Raw genomic sequence first — 20,012 nt, forward strand, 5'->3', positions numbered from 1 at the left:
CTGTAAAAAAAAAAAGGGGGAAATTCGGACACAACATTCCAAAGGCAGAAGGCTGAGAAAGGGATCGGAATGGTGCTCTGCAAGTCTAGGAATGCTGAGGATCGGTGGCAGTCACCCGCAGCTGGGGGACAGGCAAGGAACAGAGGGTTCCTTGCCTCCTCCTTCAAAGCCCTCAATAGGAAACCAGTCTGCCTACGCCTTGATCTCAGGGGTCTGGTAGACAAAAAATAAGTGCAGGGAGCAAAAATATAAATATGAAATTAAACCTAATCATACATTACATGTAATGGATATAACATACAGGGCCTGTAAAATATCCACTATATAGGTGTGCTCTCCCTCTTGGGAGCAAGCCCGGCCCGTTCTCTTCCCCCTTTTCTTACCCTCCCTGGCCCATCACCTCAGCCTTTTTCTCTCCTGAGCTCCAGGGCCCTTCCCCGGCCTCTGCACCTTGTTTCCTGAGCCCCCACAGCCCAGCTGGCTCACTTCCATCACATCTGTAACTTTCTAAATTGACCTCTCTTATCATTGAAATATACATACATTATGTAATGATGCGATACCTGATTCATCAAAATAATATCATGATACATGCTTATGTGGTCAATTATATGTGACAGATGACAAGTGTGTGTGTCTCTATATATAACTTGGAACCCAGAAGAGCAGTATTACCTATTATTTCATGCATGTAGTAAACATCGCTAAAAATCATCAAGCTTTAGTGAAAGGACAAAGCCAGCCCCCGTTTGCTGCTGTGGCTCCATCTGCCGAGCAGGCCTGTGACCTTGTTAGACACGACTGCCACTTTACTCTTCCAAGCTTGTCCCCAGGACTGGGAATCACAGGAAAGCAGGAACAGAACTGACCACGCCCCACAGCCACAGGTGGAAGGTAACATGAAAATAAACTGCAGCCTCGGTTACAACCCCCATCAGCCCAGCGGCCACTCAACAGCACCCCCTTCCACCCTTTTTTAACCCAATTATTATCCAATACAAGCTCAAAGCCCCCACCCCTCAGGGCTGGTACATCTCTCCACACCAGGCCCCTCTCCTTTCTTGTCAAGTGAATAAAATCTTTATACTCTCCACACTTCCTTCTCTTTGTGAATTCTTTCACCGCCCGTGTCACTGACCACCCTAACAACTGGGCTACAAGAGAATTTTCAATAAGTTACAAAAAGCAGAAATCCCATCGTCTCACCCCGGCTAGGCAGCTCGGGTGGTTAGAGCGCGGTCTCAGTGCACCAGGGTTCCGGGGTTGCTCCCGGGTCTGGGCACAGACGAGACGCAGGCGATGACGACCTAAGTCAGTGGGACAGCACAGACCCCTGGAAAGGACAGAGCCAGCTCCATCTGCTGCTGTGGCACCATTTGCCGAGCAGGCCTGCGGCCTTGTTAGACACGACTGACATTTTTTTACTCTCCTGACCTTGTCCCCAGGCCTGGGAGTTACTGGAAGGCAAGAACAGGACTGACTGCTCCCTACACCAGGGCGGAAGATAACATCGGAACAAAGGCTGCCTCCTTTACAGCGCCCCGACAGCCCAGGGGCCTCACAGCAGCGGCCCCCAGCCCGCTCTTTTTTAATCCAGTCGAAGCCCCCACCCCTGGGTGCTGGTGTACTGCTCCACACCAGGCCCCTCTCCTTTCTGGTCGAGTGAATAAAAACTTTACTGTCTACATGGTCTCGTCTTTGTGAATTCTTTCACAGCCCACGTCACCCACCGCCTTAACGTCTCTCCCCGTCTCTCTTATCAATGTAAAAAAATTCGTTTATGTCATCCCATAGCCATCATTGTTTTGGGCTGATGCAACCACACACAACAAAGGGGATGACTTGGCGGTGACGGACGTTCATCTCACATAGTTCTGGAGGCTGGAAGTCCAAGATCAGGGCACCAGCAGATTCCTTGCAGGCTGAGCCTGTGTCCTAGTTCACAGGTGGCTGTTTTTTTCTCATCACACGCTGGTGGGCCCAAGGGAGCTCTCTCTGCCATCCTTTTTTTTAATAAGGGCACTAATCCCATTCATGCAGTCTCCATACGCAAATCACCTAATCACCCCCCAAAGGCCCCACCTCTGAATGCTAATACACTGGGAATTACACTTCAACATATGAACTTGCGGGGGGTGGGGTGGCACAAACAATGTCTCTAACACCCATAGGCCACATGTACTGATCATCAGGTAACAAAACTAGAAATGAACCACCAAAGGACGGAAAGACAAGCCTAACCACTCGGAGATTCAGAGGGATCATTTGAAGTATCTCTGGTTAGAGAGGAAAACAAAACTGTTTTTGGAAATGAACGGTGAGCATGCTCCCTCCCCGAGGAGCCCGGTGGGACCCGACCGGAGTGGGAGTCAGAGGAAAGGCGTCGTGGTAGCCTTCAGTCACTGTGAGAAAAGGGGAAAGACGCAGCCTAAACGAGCAGCACGTTCAACTCGAGGAGGAACCGGGGGAAGGCAGCGTGAACGAAGGCCTGCGGCAGAAGCGGGGTTTCCTAGGTGGCGACGGATGCAGTGGCCGTCTAGGCAGAGGGGACACGTGCCCAATCTCATCTGAGGGGACACCAGTCATATTAGATGACGGCCCACCCGCACAACCTCGTTTTGCTCTAATTACCTCTCGAAAGGCCCTGTCTCCCTCCACATAGGACTGTCCTCTGACAGTCATGCTCTGGTAGGACTTCAACAAAGGACTTCCAGGGGGACAAGGGTCAGCTCCTAACCGGTAATGAATTTGGAATGATCAACAGCCTGGCCATCACAGAGAAGTCACATACTTTCTTCGCCCTCGGGAAGGGAGACACCCTAGGCTGCAGGAGGGTGGCGGGAAGGGCGGAGATGCGTGACATTCCTGTGGGGGCCCCCAGCACTGGGGGGGGCGTACTGGGTGACCTGCGTGACACTGCCCAGGAGAGGGAAGGTCTCAGACCTGGGTGCCAGCTCGTGGGCACGTCGCGGCCTCTCTGTGGCCAGATGGGGCTCTGACTGTGTCTGGTCACACAGTAGCATCTCCAGGGCAGCTGGTTGGGGGTGGGGAGTGAATGTCTGGCCCTGTCCCCAGAGACTCGGGTTCAGGGGACACCGTAGCATGACCTTCGTCTCAGCAGGTTTTCACAGAACCCAGGGGATTCTAAGGGATGACCAGGACTGAGCCCCCCCCCCGGGCTGGAGAACGTTCAAGGACCTTGCAGCCCCGGGCCACAGTCCAAGCTGACTTGGGTTCTCCATCCCTGGATCACGCATTCTCGGGCCTTTAAAATCTCTGTAGAAGTGTTCATTTAACAAAATGCCCATTTACAATGTTATAATTACTCTCTGTATTGGCACAGCCCAGTACTATTTCAGGAAGGACTTTCACGAGCATTAACACCTTCATTCCTCATCACGACCCTTGGAGGTGGACAGTGGGCAGGCGCCACTCACCTCTCCTTCGGTTTTCTCCAGAACGCTTGCCACGCCCCCAAGTACCCTGCCGTTGGCTTAGTTATGTTTATTGTTTTCTTACAACTTCAGGAAATTAGCTTCATCGGGGTGAGGTTTGTCTCTTTTGTTCACTACTGGCACACAGCAAGCACTCAGTAAATATTGGTTGAATGAATGAATGAACGAACGAACGAACGAATGAATGAATCAAAGGAGAATAAACAAAAGCCCAGAGAGGTTAGGAGATCTGCCTGTGGTTACACATCAAGTAAGTGGAGTAGCGGTTGAACTGCAACATCTGTGTGTGTGTGTTCTTTCCACTCTAGATACGGAGTTCCCAGGATAGCTGACACAGGATGGACCCTGGAGATACTAGGGGAGAGGGAAATTCAGCAGCTGAGATGGTTGCAAATCAACTAACTGCTGCTAGAAAGTGCTTCTAGAACCTTGGGGGCTGGGGGTGGGGGTGGAGGGGCAGGGAAGCGCAGCTTCTGCTGATGGCCAAAGGGCTAAACCGAATTGATGGCCTCTCATTTTCATTCCAGAAAGAGAAATCATCCCTTGTAATTAACTGAAGATGATTTGTGCTAACACACTGAAACTGAATCACAGAATTCCTAAAAATGTAACATAGACATGAGGAAGTTGCCAGGTAATTTACCTGGGCTGGCTGTTAAAGGGGCTGTCGTGTCAATCAAACTTCCCAGGGAGCTGGAAGAGGCCCACCTGCCCCTCCGCAGGTGAGAAAACAGAGGCCCAGGGAAATCAGGGGACTTGCTGGGGGTTACTGACACCCAGCTTAGCCTCCTGCATGCTCTCCTTCCTGGATCTCTATCGACCACGTGTTCCTGGGGGTGAAGTGGGAATTCACCCCAAAGCAGGACAATGGCTCATGGGGGGGTGCCCGCCTCCTCTGGATCTCCTCTCTGGGTACACACGTGTATCAGGGGACGGCGTGGAGACCGGCGCACTGTGCGCTGCAGACACTGAAGAACCACGCCTTCTTCCGGCCTTGGCCACTCTCTTTCCCCTCTGGCTGAGAGACAAGAAATTGATTTCAAGATCAGTTGGCCTGGTTATATTTTGTTCTTCTCTTTCTCTCTCTTTAAGAGTTTAGGTACTTATTTTTAGAGATAGGGGGAGGGAAGGAGAAGGAGAGAAACATTGACGTGTGTGAAAAACATCATTGCCTCAAGTATGTGCCCCGACTAGGGACTGAACACGCAACCCAGGTATGTGATTTGGCCCGGAATCAAACAGGTGACCTTTTGGGTTGTAGGATGACGCTCAACCAACCGAGCCACACAGGTCAGGGCTTTTTGGATTTTTTTAGACTGAATTAATCAATGTGGACTTAGATCTCTCTGGATTCATGATTCTCTGTGCCTTGTCTCCCCCCTGAAATTGCATTCTAATGCTACACGACATTTGTCTGGTTTCCTCAGCAACCATCTCAAAAGCCATAAACAATATATGAAGATTTAGAGGGTCCTGGCCAGGAGATTAGAAAAACCCTGATGCCCAAAGGCAGGTTTGCAGCAGCACCCTCTGCTAAGTCATGCATTTGAGGATTTTCTACGTGGAAAAAGCAGGGTGTGTGTGTGTGTGTGTATGTGTGTGTGTTATTTTTAAATCTCCCAGCGTGTAAGAATCCATATGGCTCATCTGAAATGGGTGGTTTGTTGGGTAACTTTTTAGGCAATTTTTGTTAACTTATGAAACTGTTTTATATAAACATTTTCATCTTTACCAAAAAAGAACATGGAAAATCACTGCACTTTATTTATATTCCACCAAAGTCCCTTCAACCTTAATTAGTACAGAGACATACCTTTTGTGTAGTTGTCTGAGCTTGCACGTGCCATTCCCACGTTCTAGTTGTACACCCTTATGGAAAAACACGCTCGTGTGTCTCCTCTACACGAAATACCCTGCTTGACTTCCAACACTTTCGGTCCCCAGATGTAGGGGGTGGGGAAAGGGCTCCCACATCAAGGACTTCTCTGCCACCAGCCGGGTGTCCTGCAATCTAATTCAGTTCTGACACTGCCTGGGGTGAGCGTCAGATCCCACAGGTGAGGGGCTCAGTCCCACAGGACTGGATACCCGCTCCCCGCCACCTTCAGATGCCAATCAGAAGTCCAGTTTGTCACCTCTGGCTCTGATGACCCGGCGTAAATCAGAGGTTCCCATGACCCTCTCCTTGGGTTTGATTAACTTGCTAGAGTGGCTCACGGAACTCAGGAGAACTGTTTGCTTCCTAGATTGCCAGTTTACTACAGGGGGTATTAAAGTATATGAATGAACAACCAAATAGAGAGATATGCAGGGGGACGTCCAGGAGGGCCCTGAGCACAGAAGCTTCTGTCCCCGTGGATTTGGGCGGTGCCACCCTTCTGTCGTGATGCCTCATTTGCTCTGCAAACCCTGTCTTTTTGAGTTTTTATGGAGGGTTCATGTCATGTAGGTATGATTGATTACATCATCGGCCATGGGACACCTGAGAATAATTAGCACTGTGGTTTCCTCCCCCAAGTGGGCAATCAAGGAGACTTGTTGGAGATACCATGCGTAGATGCTTAAGCAAATACCCCAGGAAGGCTGTAACCATTCAATAGGAGAGGCCCGTTCCCTGGCCACAGATGGCTCGCTCCCGGATCTCGGGATGATGGAGCCGAGAGAACCAAGCCTGAAGCTACGATCCCTCTGGTTCCGGGAAGAAATGAGGATATTGTGAGTCGGGATGATTTTGATTTTGAAACGTGGAAGATACGTGTTTACTCTGGAATGAAATATTTTAGGGTAACTTTTGTCATGACTGCCTTCTGCACGTAATTCTTCATTGGTAAGATGCACTTCTTGACACTTTCTGTATGATTGGAGTCCCTGTCCCTTTTCTTCTTTTTCTCTTATCTCCTGCCTGGGACTGGGAGGCGGGAAGGGGCTGGCTACTAGGAGCAAAGACAGAATTAACTAGCAACTTCTGAGAGGGTCCTTAAAACTCTGTGTGCACTACTGCCTTTTATAATGTGTTGGCGGAAACCAGTACATTACAAATGTAGAATGATGTGCTTTCTTCCAAGTGGTAATTCACCACGGTTTGCTATGTTAAAACCATGAGTAAAACAGGCATCCCTCTTTCCCCAGTTTAGGTTTTCCCCGTCTTTTTGCCCGACCACTTCAGCTGCAGGGAGGTGTGGGGCATTTCAGGATCTGGTCTCTTTCTAATTAAGAGGATCCTGATCGTCAGGCTTTCAACTCATTTGGCTGGATCTTTTGATGGTCAGTATTGGCTCTGAGGTGTGTTCCTGGCTTTAGGCGTTGTCTTGTTTCTCAAAGGTTTGTCAATTACCAAGCCAGAAACTTTCCCCTTGCTTGCTTTGCTTATCTTTGTCTGTGTGGCCCGTTCTGTTCTCTGTGCGTGCCCACCAAGAGCCTGGGCCCTGTCTCCGCCTGCAGCACGTGCACGCGAAGGAGTGTTACTCAACCGGGAGAAAGACAGGTATCCTCTTACTTTCGACAGCGTGGATCGACCTTGAGCACATTATGCTGAGAAAACTGAGACGGAGGAAAGCAAGTACTGGATGCGGAATCTAAATAAGCCAAACCTGTAAACACCAGTAAAGCGGTGGTTACCAGGGCGTGGGGGAGGGGTGGATGAGCGTGATGGTGTTTGAGGGTGCGAATGTGTAAGGAGTGGTAAATAAGCCGTGGAGGGCGAATGCACAGTATGATGAACATGGACGATCACCTGTCCTATAACGATGTACTGTGGTAAATATTGCTGCATCCACAATTATATTACAATATGAAAATGTAACAGATTAACACATTAGGCACCTTAAACTTACCCAGTGCTACATGTTAACGTATTTGATTAAAAACAACAAAGAATACCATGTGGCAGGTTGGTCACTGATGTGGAAATTCATGCCCTGAGTGGCAGGGGCTTCCATGACCAGAATCACTGATTTCCACCCCTTCTGGCTGAGCTGGATGCAACTCACAGACCTCCAGGTCTCCCCTGGATTTTACACCCACAGAGTCGGAGCCCGGTGGGGGGTGGGAGGCAGGGAAACGTGCCTGCCTGCGGTGTCGCCGGTGAGGGCAGAGGCCCTCTTGCTCCCAGTCCAGAATCAGCCGAACCCACTGGCCTTGATTGATTTATTCCTCAGGCAAACCGGGAACAGCTCATCCAAGGTTCCACGTCAGGCAAAGGGAACAACACTATTCAATTATATCCTATGTGTAAAAAAGAAAAAAAAAAAGACCACAGTGTCAAGTGATGGAGAATGGCCAAGCCAATTGAGCCTTATCATCGAGGCACCATACAAATATCCAGGCATTTCCAGCTTGTGGAGATGTGTGTGTGTATGTGTGTGTGTGTGTGTGTGTGTGTGTGACTTATAATAAGAAACATATACTTTGGCTTCATCCCTGGTTCCTGGCTCACAGCTCCCTAAATCCTTGTAATTCCCAAATGATGACAGCAAGAGGGACATCTCTTGTGACGATATTTGGCTCTTGTCCTCAGTCCCTGAAACAGCTTCAGAGTGATCAAGGGGAAATGGGTGTCTTCTGTTATTTATAACAAATCCCTTTCAGCCACACCTGAATGTATATTAATGAAGTGGCATTTGGAAAGTCTCTAGTTGACTTAAGGATGGAAGCTGGTTGCCAGAAATGGCCAGGTGGTTAGAGGGTTGGATCCTTCGGTGTCTCCCCACCCCCCACCCCAGCCACATCCGGGGAAGGGAGAGGGGCTGGGCGGTGACTCAGTCGCTGATGGCGGGGGATTTGATCTGTCATACCCGTCAAAGCACAGTGGACACTTTCTCAGTTGTCAGTAGCTCTGGAGGCCCATGGTTCTGTCGCTCAGCTGCTGTGTGATTTGGGACATCTCACCTCTGCTTCCTGGGCCCCCGTTTCTCTGCACGTGAAAGGAGAGGGATTAGAATTCCCTTTCTAAACCGCCTTCCCGCTTCCTGTAAATACTGAGCGAAGGCCTTACTGCGGCCCCAGCAGTGGGCTCCAGGGATGCGGAGGGAAACCAGGCTGGTAGAGGCGAGAGGCCCACAAGAGGCTCTGATTCTACAGAGCCGAGTTTTTGACACTTGGCAGCTGTCAAACCTCCTGGCATGACACTGGGATTGTCTGAACCCCAACATGCCCCTAAACCTTTCAGCCAGATTAGCCAATCCCACTGTGGGGACACACAAATCCCTGGAAACTCACATCCGGCCTGGTTTGTTTTTAAGACCCTGTCCTCCCGCTTTGCCCTCGGGGTGGTCGGAGCTGGGAGACGTGACCTGGGGACCTGGGCGCCTCGCGGTGCCACAACTGGAATCCCCCCAGGGCTACCGGCCTGGGAGATGCGCGAAGACACCGCGGGGAGGCGCTGCCGTCCCAGTGCCCCTAGACCCCCCCCCCCCCCCCCGCCCCCTCCGGCCCCCAGGCTGGGCACCGCGATCACCTGTGCGGGGCGGGGCGGAGCAGGGCAGGCGGGGGGCGGGGGGCGGGATCCTCAAGCTTTTTAGAACCCCGCCGCAGCCTTGGCGCCAGTTGGAGACTGAGCTAGCAGCAACCTGGCGTGTTGGGAACAGGCGCGGGGTTGCCGACCCAGGCGCGAGAGGCTCGGAGCAGGTAACCAGGCTTGGGGTGCCGACCCAGGCGCCGGAGGCTCACGGTCCACCCGCCGGCTTGGCTCGGGGACGTGAGCGGACCGGTTCCCCTCTGTGGGAGGAAGCGCCTGGGGTCTGCGTGTGAGGGCGGCCGGCGCGGGCGCTGGGAGCGAGGTCGGTCATCTCCACCTGGGCGGCGGCGATGGGGCACGTAAAGGTGCCCAGAGCGCGAGACAGCCTCAGCCCGGCACGGAGAATCGCCCTGAGCACCAGCCCGCGCGCTCGGGGTTGCTGTTCCAGACTTCCAGAAGGCAGTTAATTTCCTCGTCCCACCTCCCGGGGAAAAAAGGGTGCTGAGCCGGCCAGCCGGGCAGGGCAGTAGGAGGGATTTCGAACCCCTCAGGACCTGTGCTTGTTTCGCCTGTAAAAATGGGCATCTCGTTGGCATCTGGACCCGTGGTCTTGAGCCAAACACCAGCCACCACGCTCCGCCCTCGCCCCAGAAAGATCTGCGATTCAGGGAAAGGAAAACCCACACCCACACCGGGGAGGACCCCAGGGTTCTAGTTGGGAGCCGCAAGTTCACGAGACACAGTGGGAGCAGCTTCGAGGCGCGGTATTGGGGGACGGCTCCCTGGACCCGCGGCTCCAGAGGAAAGGCGCGGGGTGGGGCTCCGGGTCTGTGTCCGCGTCCGCTGGGGGGGGGGGGGGGGGGGGGGGATGGGCGTGTCAGATGCAAGGGCCGTTTTTTGTTTGTTTGTTTGTTTTTAGACATTTTTTTAAAAGATTTTCACTTACTTATTTTTAGAGAGGGAAGGGAGGGAGAGAGGGAGAGAGAGAGAGAGAGAGAGAAACATAAACATCAATGTGCGGTTGCTGGGGGTTATGGCCTGCAACCCAGGAATGTACTCTGGCTGGGAATCGAACCTGGGACACTTTGGTTCCCAGCCTGCGCTCAATCCACTGAGCTATGACAGCCAGGGCTTAAGGGGCCGGTTTTAAAGGACCAAGGAAGCCTTCTAGTCGTGGGAACCCCCACTTCGCCACTTTTCCCCGGAATCTAACTTTGCCTCGGACAGGACCTTCTATTTCTTTATAGTTCAGTTGGATGAGCTCCTTAAATGAAGCGATTTCTCAGGCAGACTGAGTCAAGTAATCCATCTAAAGTGCATACTTCGTACAGAGTCTGCATATAGTAAGTATTCAAAAAATATAAACCACCCTTTCCTCTAGACTCTATCTCCTTGAGGGCAGGGACCAATGTCTATTTGATTTACCACCATAGGGCACCTGACCTATAGCGTAGGTCTCACTACATATTTGTTGAATAAATGATCGACGAGTGAGTATGCAGCCTATGCCTGGCACGCGCTATCAACAAATAGTGAATATAGAGATGGCCAGATGCTAGCAGATGGGCATGGAGACAGGAGAACCGTCCAGGTGGGTGGTCGGTGTCAACGTGAGCCCAGAGTAGCAGAGTTGGGCACCTACCTCTGTGGGAGGGGAAGAAACTTTCTTCTACCCTAGAAGTTCTTTTGGCTGGTCTACTAATCAAATAGACATGAAACAGATTAGCAAGAGAAAATAACCAAATTTAATACATACATATGTATGAAACCCCCACATACGCGAGAGAGTCGGAGATCCCACGTGCTCAAGAGGTCAGGGACAGAGAGGGAACGTGGGAAGGTGTGACGTCCAGAGCTAGGGACGAGGTAAGATGCCCTGGGGATTCCTAGGACCCCTGCGTGGGGATGCATCATTCCTCACCTTGTCCCTGCTGGTCACCATGTGTCTGGCCATGAGGTGGCTGAAGGGGGCAGTGTGGTGCTAAGCAAGCCATCCACCTGGTTTGCGCCACCAGGAGCCAGGCACACTGTGGGCTGGGCTACAGGGACATGCTGGTCTTGGGGGCAGGGATCTGCGATTCCAGACCAGCAGTCCTGGGGAAGGCCCTGCACTCTGTGTCACCCCTCTGCAGACCGTGGTCACTCCTGCCGCAGGCCGGAAGGGAGCTGTGTCCCTGAGGTGCAGCCACACCAAGCAAAGTTAGGGGCCTTTAGCTTTCCTGACTCCTGGCAGACAGCCTGTGGGGTTTTCATCTCCCTGGGGAGAGAAGCGGAGGCTTGAGGGCGAGCAGGGGAGAGATCTGGGGAACGTCTCAACGGGCGACAGGAGGCACTGCGCCCTTCAGAACAGCCAAGTGTGAAGCTTCTGCTATAACACTTTTCAGAATTGCTTGTAATTTGCCCTTGACACATGGGACCCTGAGACCCCCAGGGTCCGAGAGGGAGAAAGCAGTGTCCACCCTGGTCCCCCTCCCCTCATTGCTCCTGGGACGCAGGGTCAGAGAGTGTTAGAGCTACCGGGACCCTTCAAGGTAATAGAGGTCACCCTCCATTTAGAGGCGGGGTAATGGGGGTCCTGAGAGCATGAGGCATGCTCAGGCCTGAAGAGTTAGGGGAGACCCCAAGTCTCCTAAGTCCGAGTGCTCATGTCTCCACAGTGGGCTGTGACATGCTCTGGGGGCTGCAAACGCAGCAAACCTTCTCTTTAGTTTCCAGTCTCCCAATATCATGGGAAGGAAGGTTTTTTAAAAAAAAGTGAAGTGGATTTTAAGCTGCCCGACAAACCCTTTTAATGAAAAATAATCGCTTCAAACCCTTTTATGGTGAAAATAAAGACCCCAAATTACCTATGCTTATTTTTTTAAAGATTTCATTTGTTGCCCTGGCTGGTGTAGCTCAGTGGATTGAGCACGGGCTGGGAACCAAAGTGTCCTAGGTTCGATTCCCAGCCAGGGTACATTCCTGGGTTGCAGGCCATAACCCCCAGCAACCACACGTTGATGTTTCTCTCTCTCTCTCTCTATCTCCCTCCCTTCCCTCTCTAAAAATAAATAAATAAACCATTCATACTAAAATAATTTAAAAAAAAAAAGATTTCATTTGTTTATTTTTAGAGAGGGAAGGGAGGGAGAAAGAGAGAAACATTAATGTGTGGTTGCTGGGGGTCATGGCCTGCAACCCAGGCATGTGCCCTGACTGGGAATCGAACCTGCGACACTTTGGTTTGCAGCCCGAGCTCAATCCACTGAGCTATGCCAGCCAGGCCCTATGCTTATTTTTTAAAGATGTGTTTGATAGTGAAGAAAAATAATTCGAAATAGGAACTGCTCTCCTCTCGGTGGACGTCTGCTAGCCAGAAGGGCCCGTGTTAAGATGCACACTTTGCAGGCTGCCGCCGGAGGCCTCCAGAGGCAGCCTGGGGGCGGCGGGGTGTTTATTTCTCCTGGACAGTTTTCAAGTCCCATGAATGCTGTTCCTATCGGTGGCCCCATCTCCATCCATCCGCCTTCTGATGCCCGTGGTATCCTGGCCTCTGGCATCCTGCTCTTTGCTTTGGGATCTGGCAGGACGTCTCCCTCTTTGTTTTCTAGCAAATGAATTTCTTATCGGACAGATAGATCTTAGGAAGGCGGGAGGAGAGAGGAAGGGGAACTGAGCAAAGGCAAGAGCTGGCCATCAGCCCCCAAGGATTCCTGAGCAGGGCTGTGTGTAGGTAGAGCTGAGGGGGTGGAGCCAGAGTGTGGCTCTGGAGCTGAAACTCCTCGTGCGGTTTGCAGCTGCTGCGGGTGGTGGCTGCAGTTTGGCCTAAGGACGAGGGTGTGCCAATCGCTAAGACAGAGAGGCCTGTTCTTCAGCCAGATCCCAGTGCTGTGCAGAGCGACCTTCTGCCTGGGTGAGACACTCCTGACCTGTTGGGGCCCTCGGTGGGGCTGCCAGATCTTACGATACCTGCTGGGGTCCTGGAGGGGCTGGAGGGGCTGGTGTTAGAAGCAATGCATGTGGATTCGTGGGTGTGAGCAAGCCTTGCTCCAGGGCAGCGCCGGGCAGAAGTGCCAGCAGTGAGGATGGGGCAAAGAGTGGGGACCCAAGGCCTCTGCTTTTGAGCTGTGGGGTTTTGTTCAAGCCGCATCACTTCTCTGCGCCTCGGGTTCCTAGTTTACTAGAGACGATAGTATCCGCAGCAATCACTTCATGAGTATTAGCTTCCGTCCTCCTTGAGAGAAACTCGTGTCTCGGGACCTGTTGAGCCCACTTTCAGGGTCAACGGCCTCCGGATCTGTAAACCCCTCCACGGTTCGCTCATCATTCATTCATTCATTCATTCACTCCGCTTCTTCAGGGCTAACCCCTGCCCCTCGGTCTGTGCGGGGAGTGGAGACAGGTCTTCTCACTGCCGTCTGGTGTCTCACAGCAACCCCCAGCACAGGGCGGCCTCCCTTCGAAGTTTCCAGCTGTTCCTCCGCCCGAGGTGATCTCTGCAGTCACTTGTGCAATAGAAAGCAGCTCTGTGACTGGTTCCCCCACCGCTGCACGCAGTCTCCCAGCCCTCTTCCCGGTTTCCTGAGGTTTTAGCCTGCGGGTCACGCAGGGAAATAAACGGTTAACTCCCATCTGCTGAGAGCTCGCGGGAGCCCACACAGTGCTAGATGCTGCACATGCCGCAGTCCCTTTCCCGCCCACAGCATCCCCGGGAGTGGGGAGTGTTACTCCCTCCTCCGGAGACCGAAGCAACCAGGGCTGGTGGCCCCGGGGGTGCGTCCTGGCTCCCCAGGGCCCTGCGCAGTTTTGCCTTCATAGGCCCCTTCCTCAAAAAAAAAAAATTTTTTTTTTTTACAATTATAGTAATGACTGAATTGGTATAGTAAAGCATTTTCTTCAACCTAAAAGTTTCTTTTTTCTTCTGGTTTTGAAGGAAGTGAAAACATGTTTGTGGGCCCCTGACGGTGTCGTGGGCCCTGGGCGCTTTGCCTGCTGTGCCCGGTGGGGACACGGGCCTGGGCTAAGGCGGGATGGCTGGGATTCCAGCCCACGCCCACCGCTGCGGCGGTCCTGACCGCCCTCCTCACTGCGCTGCCCTTTGCGATTAAAAAAAAGAAAAGACAAACAAAGAACTGGGGGAAAGGGACTCGTGGTATTAATAGTTCTCTTGCAAAATGGAACTCCATGTGTTTGTCTTTCATGTCCCCGCCCCCTGCACTCCCGCCACAGACCTTAAGGGGAAGGGTAACTGGCTCGCCCCAAGGACAAAGGGGATTCACTTACCTTTTAAAAGCAGCTCCCAGATCCTACCTAATACTCGGGAATGACATCACTGGTGATAACAATAATAATTAATAATAATAATAAACATTCTCAAGAGCTCTCAGCGTGCTGGGTGTTGGGCGAATCGCTGGGCATGCATTGTCTCCCAAAGGCCTCGGTCACTCTGATTGGTAGATGCTCTGATCATCCCCATTTTGCAGACTAAGAAACTGAGGCTTAGAAAGACTAAGTGAGTCTTAAGACTAAGTCGGCCGCTCAGTTGGTTAGAGCACCGTCCGCATGCGCCAGGGGTTCAGTCCCGGGTCAGGGCACATACAAGACACAACCAATGAATGTGTAGGTGAGTGGAACAACAAATTGATGTTTTTTTCTCTCTCTCTCTTTAAATTGATAAAAATTAAAAAGGAAAAAGAGAAAGACGAAAGGAGCTGGACAAGTGGCAGGGCCAGGACTGGGACCTCGGTCTGTTAGTGTGTTGGTGTTGCAGCATAACCTCCACCAGGGCAAGGATCGTTTCCCGCTGTCTTCCCGTCACCCAGCACGACACCTCGTACATACAGGCTCTCAATGTGGAATGTCTGGCTGACCCCAGAGTCTGAACTCGTACCCTTCTCCACAGCCCTGCCCCTCAGGGAAACTGACCTGGTTGGTGCAGGGGCTACCCCTGCAGTGCGGGAGGGGGGCCTGCAGCCCGGGGGTTGTCTGGGCAGCTCAGAGCCCCGATGAAATGGGGAATTGATCAAGAGGCAAAGGCTCAGGTACCCACTCTTCCATCAAGGTCCCCGAACCCCATCCCTACCGCACCTGTGGGGTCCCACTGGAGGCGCCTATCTCCTGCCAGGGCTGCTTCTCCCCCCGGGGCTCAAAGATGCAGCCTGAGGGGCAGGAAGGGGGTGGCCGAGGGTGTCTTCGGGGCCCTCTGCCCTGGGGCTCACCTTTTCCTCTCCTTTTATGCCTTTGGTGCTTCCACAGCACACATCACCACAGTTAGAAGGTGCGGGGGAGGGGGGTACCTGAGCTCACCTGTCAGATCATTAGACACCTGAGTTGCACCAGTACTCTAAAAGCAAGGCAATAAATCAAGCCGCCTGTGCCATCTGACATGGAATTATGGAACCGGATGGACCAAGATTGTAAAGTAAAGCATGACAATTGTGTATAAGGAGATAAGGGGGGAATCATAAAATAATGCAAGAACAAGAGTCATCAGAGGATTGGAAATAAACATATTTATCTTCCAAAAAAAGAGTCATGGGAGAGAACTAGGCGAAAACGTTCACTGTGAGAAATAGAACATTTAAAATGAAAGACAGTAGATGGCGTACATATCAGGGTGAAGACGGCTGAAGTATTAACTAGTGAAGAGGCAGGTCAGGTTGGGAACCCCCAGTGGAGGTCTCCCCGGGTCACCCTGCAGGAGAGCGCGTGGAATGGGAGATGCTGTGTGGCCAGCTTCCCAGTGCGGGGAAGCCCTGGTGGGACTAGGAGACAAGAAGTTGCCCGTTCTGCCTAGAGTCAGGGAGAGAAGGTGGAGACAGGTGTTGGTAGGTGAGACCGAGAAGTTCATGAAAGACCCTGGTTGCCAGGGCAAAGGGTCTGCAGCCGGTCAGACTCGGCTGATGGTATTGGGGTGGTGGGGAGGCACGATGCAGACAGCTACGGCCTTGGCAGTTCTATCATTCCGATTCCTTCTCCAATAAGTGGGTCCCCAAGAGGAAGGCTGGTGGCTTCTGTTCCTTCACAGTAGTGTATCCCAGCCCCATGATGGAGTAAAAACACACTGTCCCCAATCCACTAAGCATTTGTCAGGCAGTTGCATGCTGGGGTCGTAGCCAGCCCAGGCACTGTGGAAGTAAGTCTACCGTTCATGAATTACTGGACTATTCTGGAAATTCCAGTATTTCTGCATTCACTCCATAGCTTCCAGGTCTCTCAGATTCCTCGTGAGCCAAAAATCCTTTGCTTTGCTAGCACTAGTATCCTGGTGATGGACTAGAAAATTCTGGTCCAGCCCTGGCTGGTGTGGCTCAGTGGGTTGAGCACCAGCCTGTGAATGGAAAGGTCACCGGTTCTGTTCCCAGTCAGGGCACGTGTCTGGGTGATGGGCCAGGTCCTTAGTTGGGGGCCAGGCAACTGGTCAATCAATGTGTCCCTCACACATTGATGTTTCTCTCTCTCTCTCTCTCTCTCTCTCTCTTCCCCTTCCACTCTCTTTAAAGATTTTATTTACTTTTAGAAAGAAAAAAGTAATTATGGTCCAAATCCAAGTGATGTGGAAGCCCAAAGGAGGGTGTGACTTTCCCCGGGAGTTGCGTGGAGCTGAGTGAGGGGATCCAGAGCCCAGAAAGTTAAGTTCAAACCCAGGCCATCCTCAAGCATTTACTTAAGTACATCCCTTTCATGCAGCCTGCATGTGTGCATTCATTCATTCATTCATTCAAGTGCCCATGCTGAGTGTGACAATGTGGCCGTGACTAGGGCAGAGAGCCCCTAGAACAGAAGAGAGACGTATCTACTAACTACAGCACTTTCATGGGGCAAGTGCTGTCTCAGAGGTACCCGTGAGACGCTGTGAAGATTCTCAGAACAGACTGACCCCCTTGAGATCGGTAGGGAGGCCTTGGGCAGCTCTTGGAGGACAGGGAAACGAGCATCTTCAGGGCGCACTGTGCCGGGGTTCGGTGTGCCTTGCCGAGTGCCTGATGCGCACAAACCCTTGCAGGTGCCTGCTCTACACAGTACGGCTAAGTAGTGGGCACTTACTACTAACCGCTATTATCTCATTGGATTGCTCAACAAGGAACAAGACGAGAATCACAAAGCCCTGTTTCCAGATGAGGAAACGGGCTCAGAGCGGTTAAGGCACGAGCCCAAGGTGACTTAACTAAGCCTGAGCTCTAAACCCATACCTTTGTTTCCCCTGTCACCACCAGTGCACAGGGCAGGGAGCACATTCCAGGAGAGGGGACGATACTGCCAGGGGAACTCAGTAGTTCCAAAGAGCCAAGGTGTCGTGTGTGGCGGGTGCCAGGATGGGATGGGAGAGAGGCGTGAAGGGCTTTGAATGCCAGGCCAAGGTGGGGAGCGAACTTCATTCTCTCTGCAAACAGAACGGGCCAAGGGTTCCACGGCTCCCAGCCCGCACTGGCATCTCTCCACCCAGGTCACTCTACCGTGAAAGCGTGTCACCTAATGTCCGCGTCCCTCGAGGCAGGGCTGGGCCCGGAACGCGGGTCTCCTGACTCCCCGCCAGCGCTCACTCCTCTCCCAGCTTCCTCCTTGTCACGGCCTCCCTTGCAGGCTGTGGTGTTTGCTCAGAACCTGGGCAGAGAGCACAGAAATATTTATTTATGTCACTGCCAGCCCTGCCTCCTGGAGGCCCCCAAGGGTTACCTCACAGAGAAGTTCAGTTACATAACCCCGGGTTGACACAGCAGGAAGGAGAAGGAAATAGATTATAAGTATTCTTTTTTTCTCCATCTCGAACACATCTTGACACTGGATAGGTTGACATTTTCCTCTCGTCTTCTTCCTCCCTTACCTGTTGACCAGGGGTCTCCAGGAATGTCAGTGGCTCTAGATCAAGTCACCGATTTTCGCCTCAGTTCTGCTAAGGTTGGGGGTTCGGGGAGCTCTCCCTGGAGGTGGGGAGGGGAGAGACATGAAATTTATTAAAGGGCTGTTTTGTGCCAAACATTCAGCCAGGGGCTCTATATTCATTATCTCCTTTTACCTAAATACCAATTCAATAAAGGAGGTCCCCCTTTTTTTCCACCTTTATCTTACAGAAAAGGAATGGAGGCACAGAGAGGTTAAGTAACTTTCTAAAGGGCACCCAGCAGAGCCAGGTCAGTCTGGCTCTGACAGTCTTGAGTTTTCAAGCATCTCATGCAGAATTCGTAACATCCTGATTCTTGAAAGAGCAAGACATGCCAGCTTCTCCCCATGGAGGAAGTTCCCAATTAATCCCAACACATCCCTGAAATCCAATCTCCATCCCGGCCTTCCCGGTCCCATCCCCTCACCAAATCTTACACTTCCCTTCCTGAACATGCTCATCCCCACCTCCTGTTCCCCAGTCTTCGCTCCCCCTGTGCCTCCCAGTGAGAACGTTGCCACCCCCTTCTTCCCCTTACAAAATCCCAGTAACATCTTAACAAAAATGCTCATTCATTGAGCAGAAGCTGTGAAGTGGGGTGGTTAAAAACACACTCTCTGAGGCCTGGCCAGGCAGCGCAGTGGGCTGGCGTGTAGTCCCGATACGCCAGCGGGTTGTAGCGGGTTTGGTCCCCCATCAGGGCACACGCAAGAACCAACCAGTGGGTGCACAAATAAGGGGACAATGAAATGGTGTTTCTCTCTCTGTCTCTCAAATCAGTTTTTTAAAAAAGAATGGGTAATCAATAATTTTTTTAAAAAAAGCATGAACTCTGGGGTGTTCTGCCTGGTTTCCCCCCAGTGCTACCGTTTTTGCTGGCTGTGTTACCTCAGGCAACTCGCTTAACCTCTCTGGACCTCAGTTTCTTCACCTGTAAGATGGAGATAGGGATACCCTCCTCATAGGGTTGTTATGGAATAACATGACTTATTAAAGAAATGAAATAGAAACTATACAAATAAAACGTTTTTGTAAAGTGTTTAGAAATGTGCTTGGCGCACAGTGCTTATTAAATGTGTGTTCTCATTGTTGTGCCCTCCATATAGGGAGCAGACACTAGGTCCGATTCCCTGGGCTCACACCCCATCTCAGTGACCTTGGACAAATTACTTAGCCTCTCTGGACCTCGGTTTCCTTGTGTAAATATTTTAAGTTGTAATAAGCTTTTTACTTAGGGTGGATAAGACAATCGAGAAATATAAAGTACTTAGCAGAGGGCTCGGTATGTAGAACCAAGTAAATACGACTGATTGATGGACTGCTGGGATGCAGACCAGGTCTCTCGGACCCCACAGCCTGAGAGCTGAGTGACCACAGGGCGCCACTCAAGGCAGCCTGCCCTCTCCCTGTGTCCCCTGCCCAGCACGCTCTCCCTCCCTGAGCTCCCTGGCACGCGTAGCCCGTCTCGTGTCTTAGTGTCGCATCTTCATCACGGTGGCAGCCGCGTGCGGTGGTGGGAAGGCACAGGCCAGATGGTCTGTGCTGGATCCTTGATGGGGCTGCAGGTCCGCCAGCAATGACCGAACAACCACTGCTCGCTCACTCAGTCGGTTGTGATTTCATCCAGCAGCTACATGGTCATACTTATAGTGTGCCCAGCAGTGTCCGAGGCACTAGGGGTTCAAAAGGCTGTAGTCACGGGGCTTGGAGTTTGGCGTGGGACACACCACGTGTCCAAGAGAAGGTGCTATGCCCACCTAGTGGTGGGAGAGGGGCCCAGCGCCGCCAGAGAGCACGGCATAGACATCAGAAGTAGCACTTGGGTTAAAGCATCATAAGTGTCTGCGGGTGAGGAACAAACGTTCTGGCACGTGCAAAGGCCCTGCGGCCGGGATAGGAGGGACCGACGGGGCTCAGCTCAGACGAGGCTGAGACTGGAGGCGTCCACAGGACTAAGACCTGTGGGCCTTTCTGACCATCCTAAGTTCTAGTTTGAGGTAGACTTGAGCCCCCCACCAAATGTTTTAATTTCTTTGAAAATCAAGGAGGGGGGGACAACTTTTAGGGTGGGAGAAAAATGTTTCAATTATTTTTCTCACATCAGAAAAAATAAGATGTTTGGAGTCCATGAACATGTATTACGGGGGGGCGGGCACCAAAGTCCACCCTGATGTGGCCCTGACCAGCTCTTTGTTTTGTGCAAAAATATTTCCTGGGCAAGGGGCTGCCTGTCGGTCCTTGG

The sequence above is a fragment of the Phyllostomus discolor genome, chromosome 5, assembly GCF_004126475.2.
Source record: "Phyllostomus discolor isolate MPI-MPIP mPhyDis1 chromosome 5, mPhyDis1.pri.v3, whole genome shotgun sequence".
NCBI lineage: Eukaryota > Metazoa > Chordata > Mammalia > Chiroptera > Phyllostomidae > Phyllostomus > Phyllostomus discolor.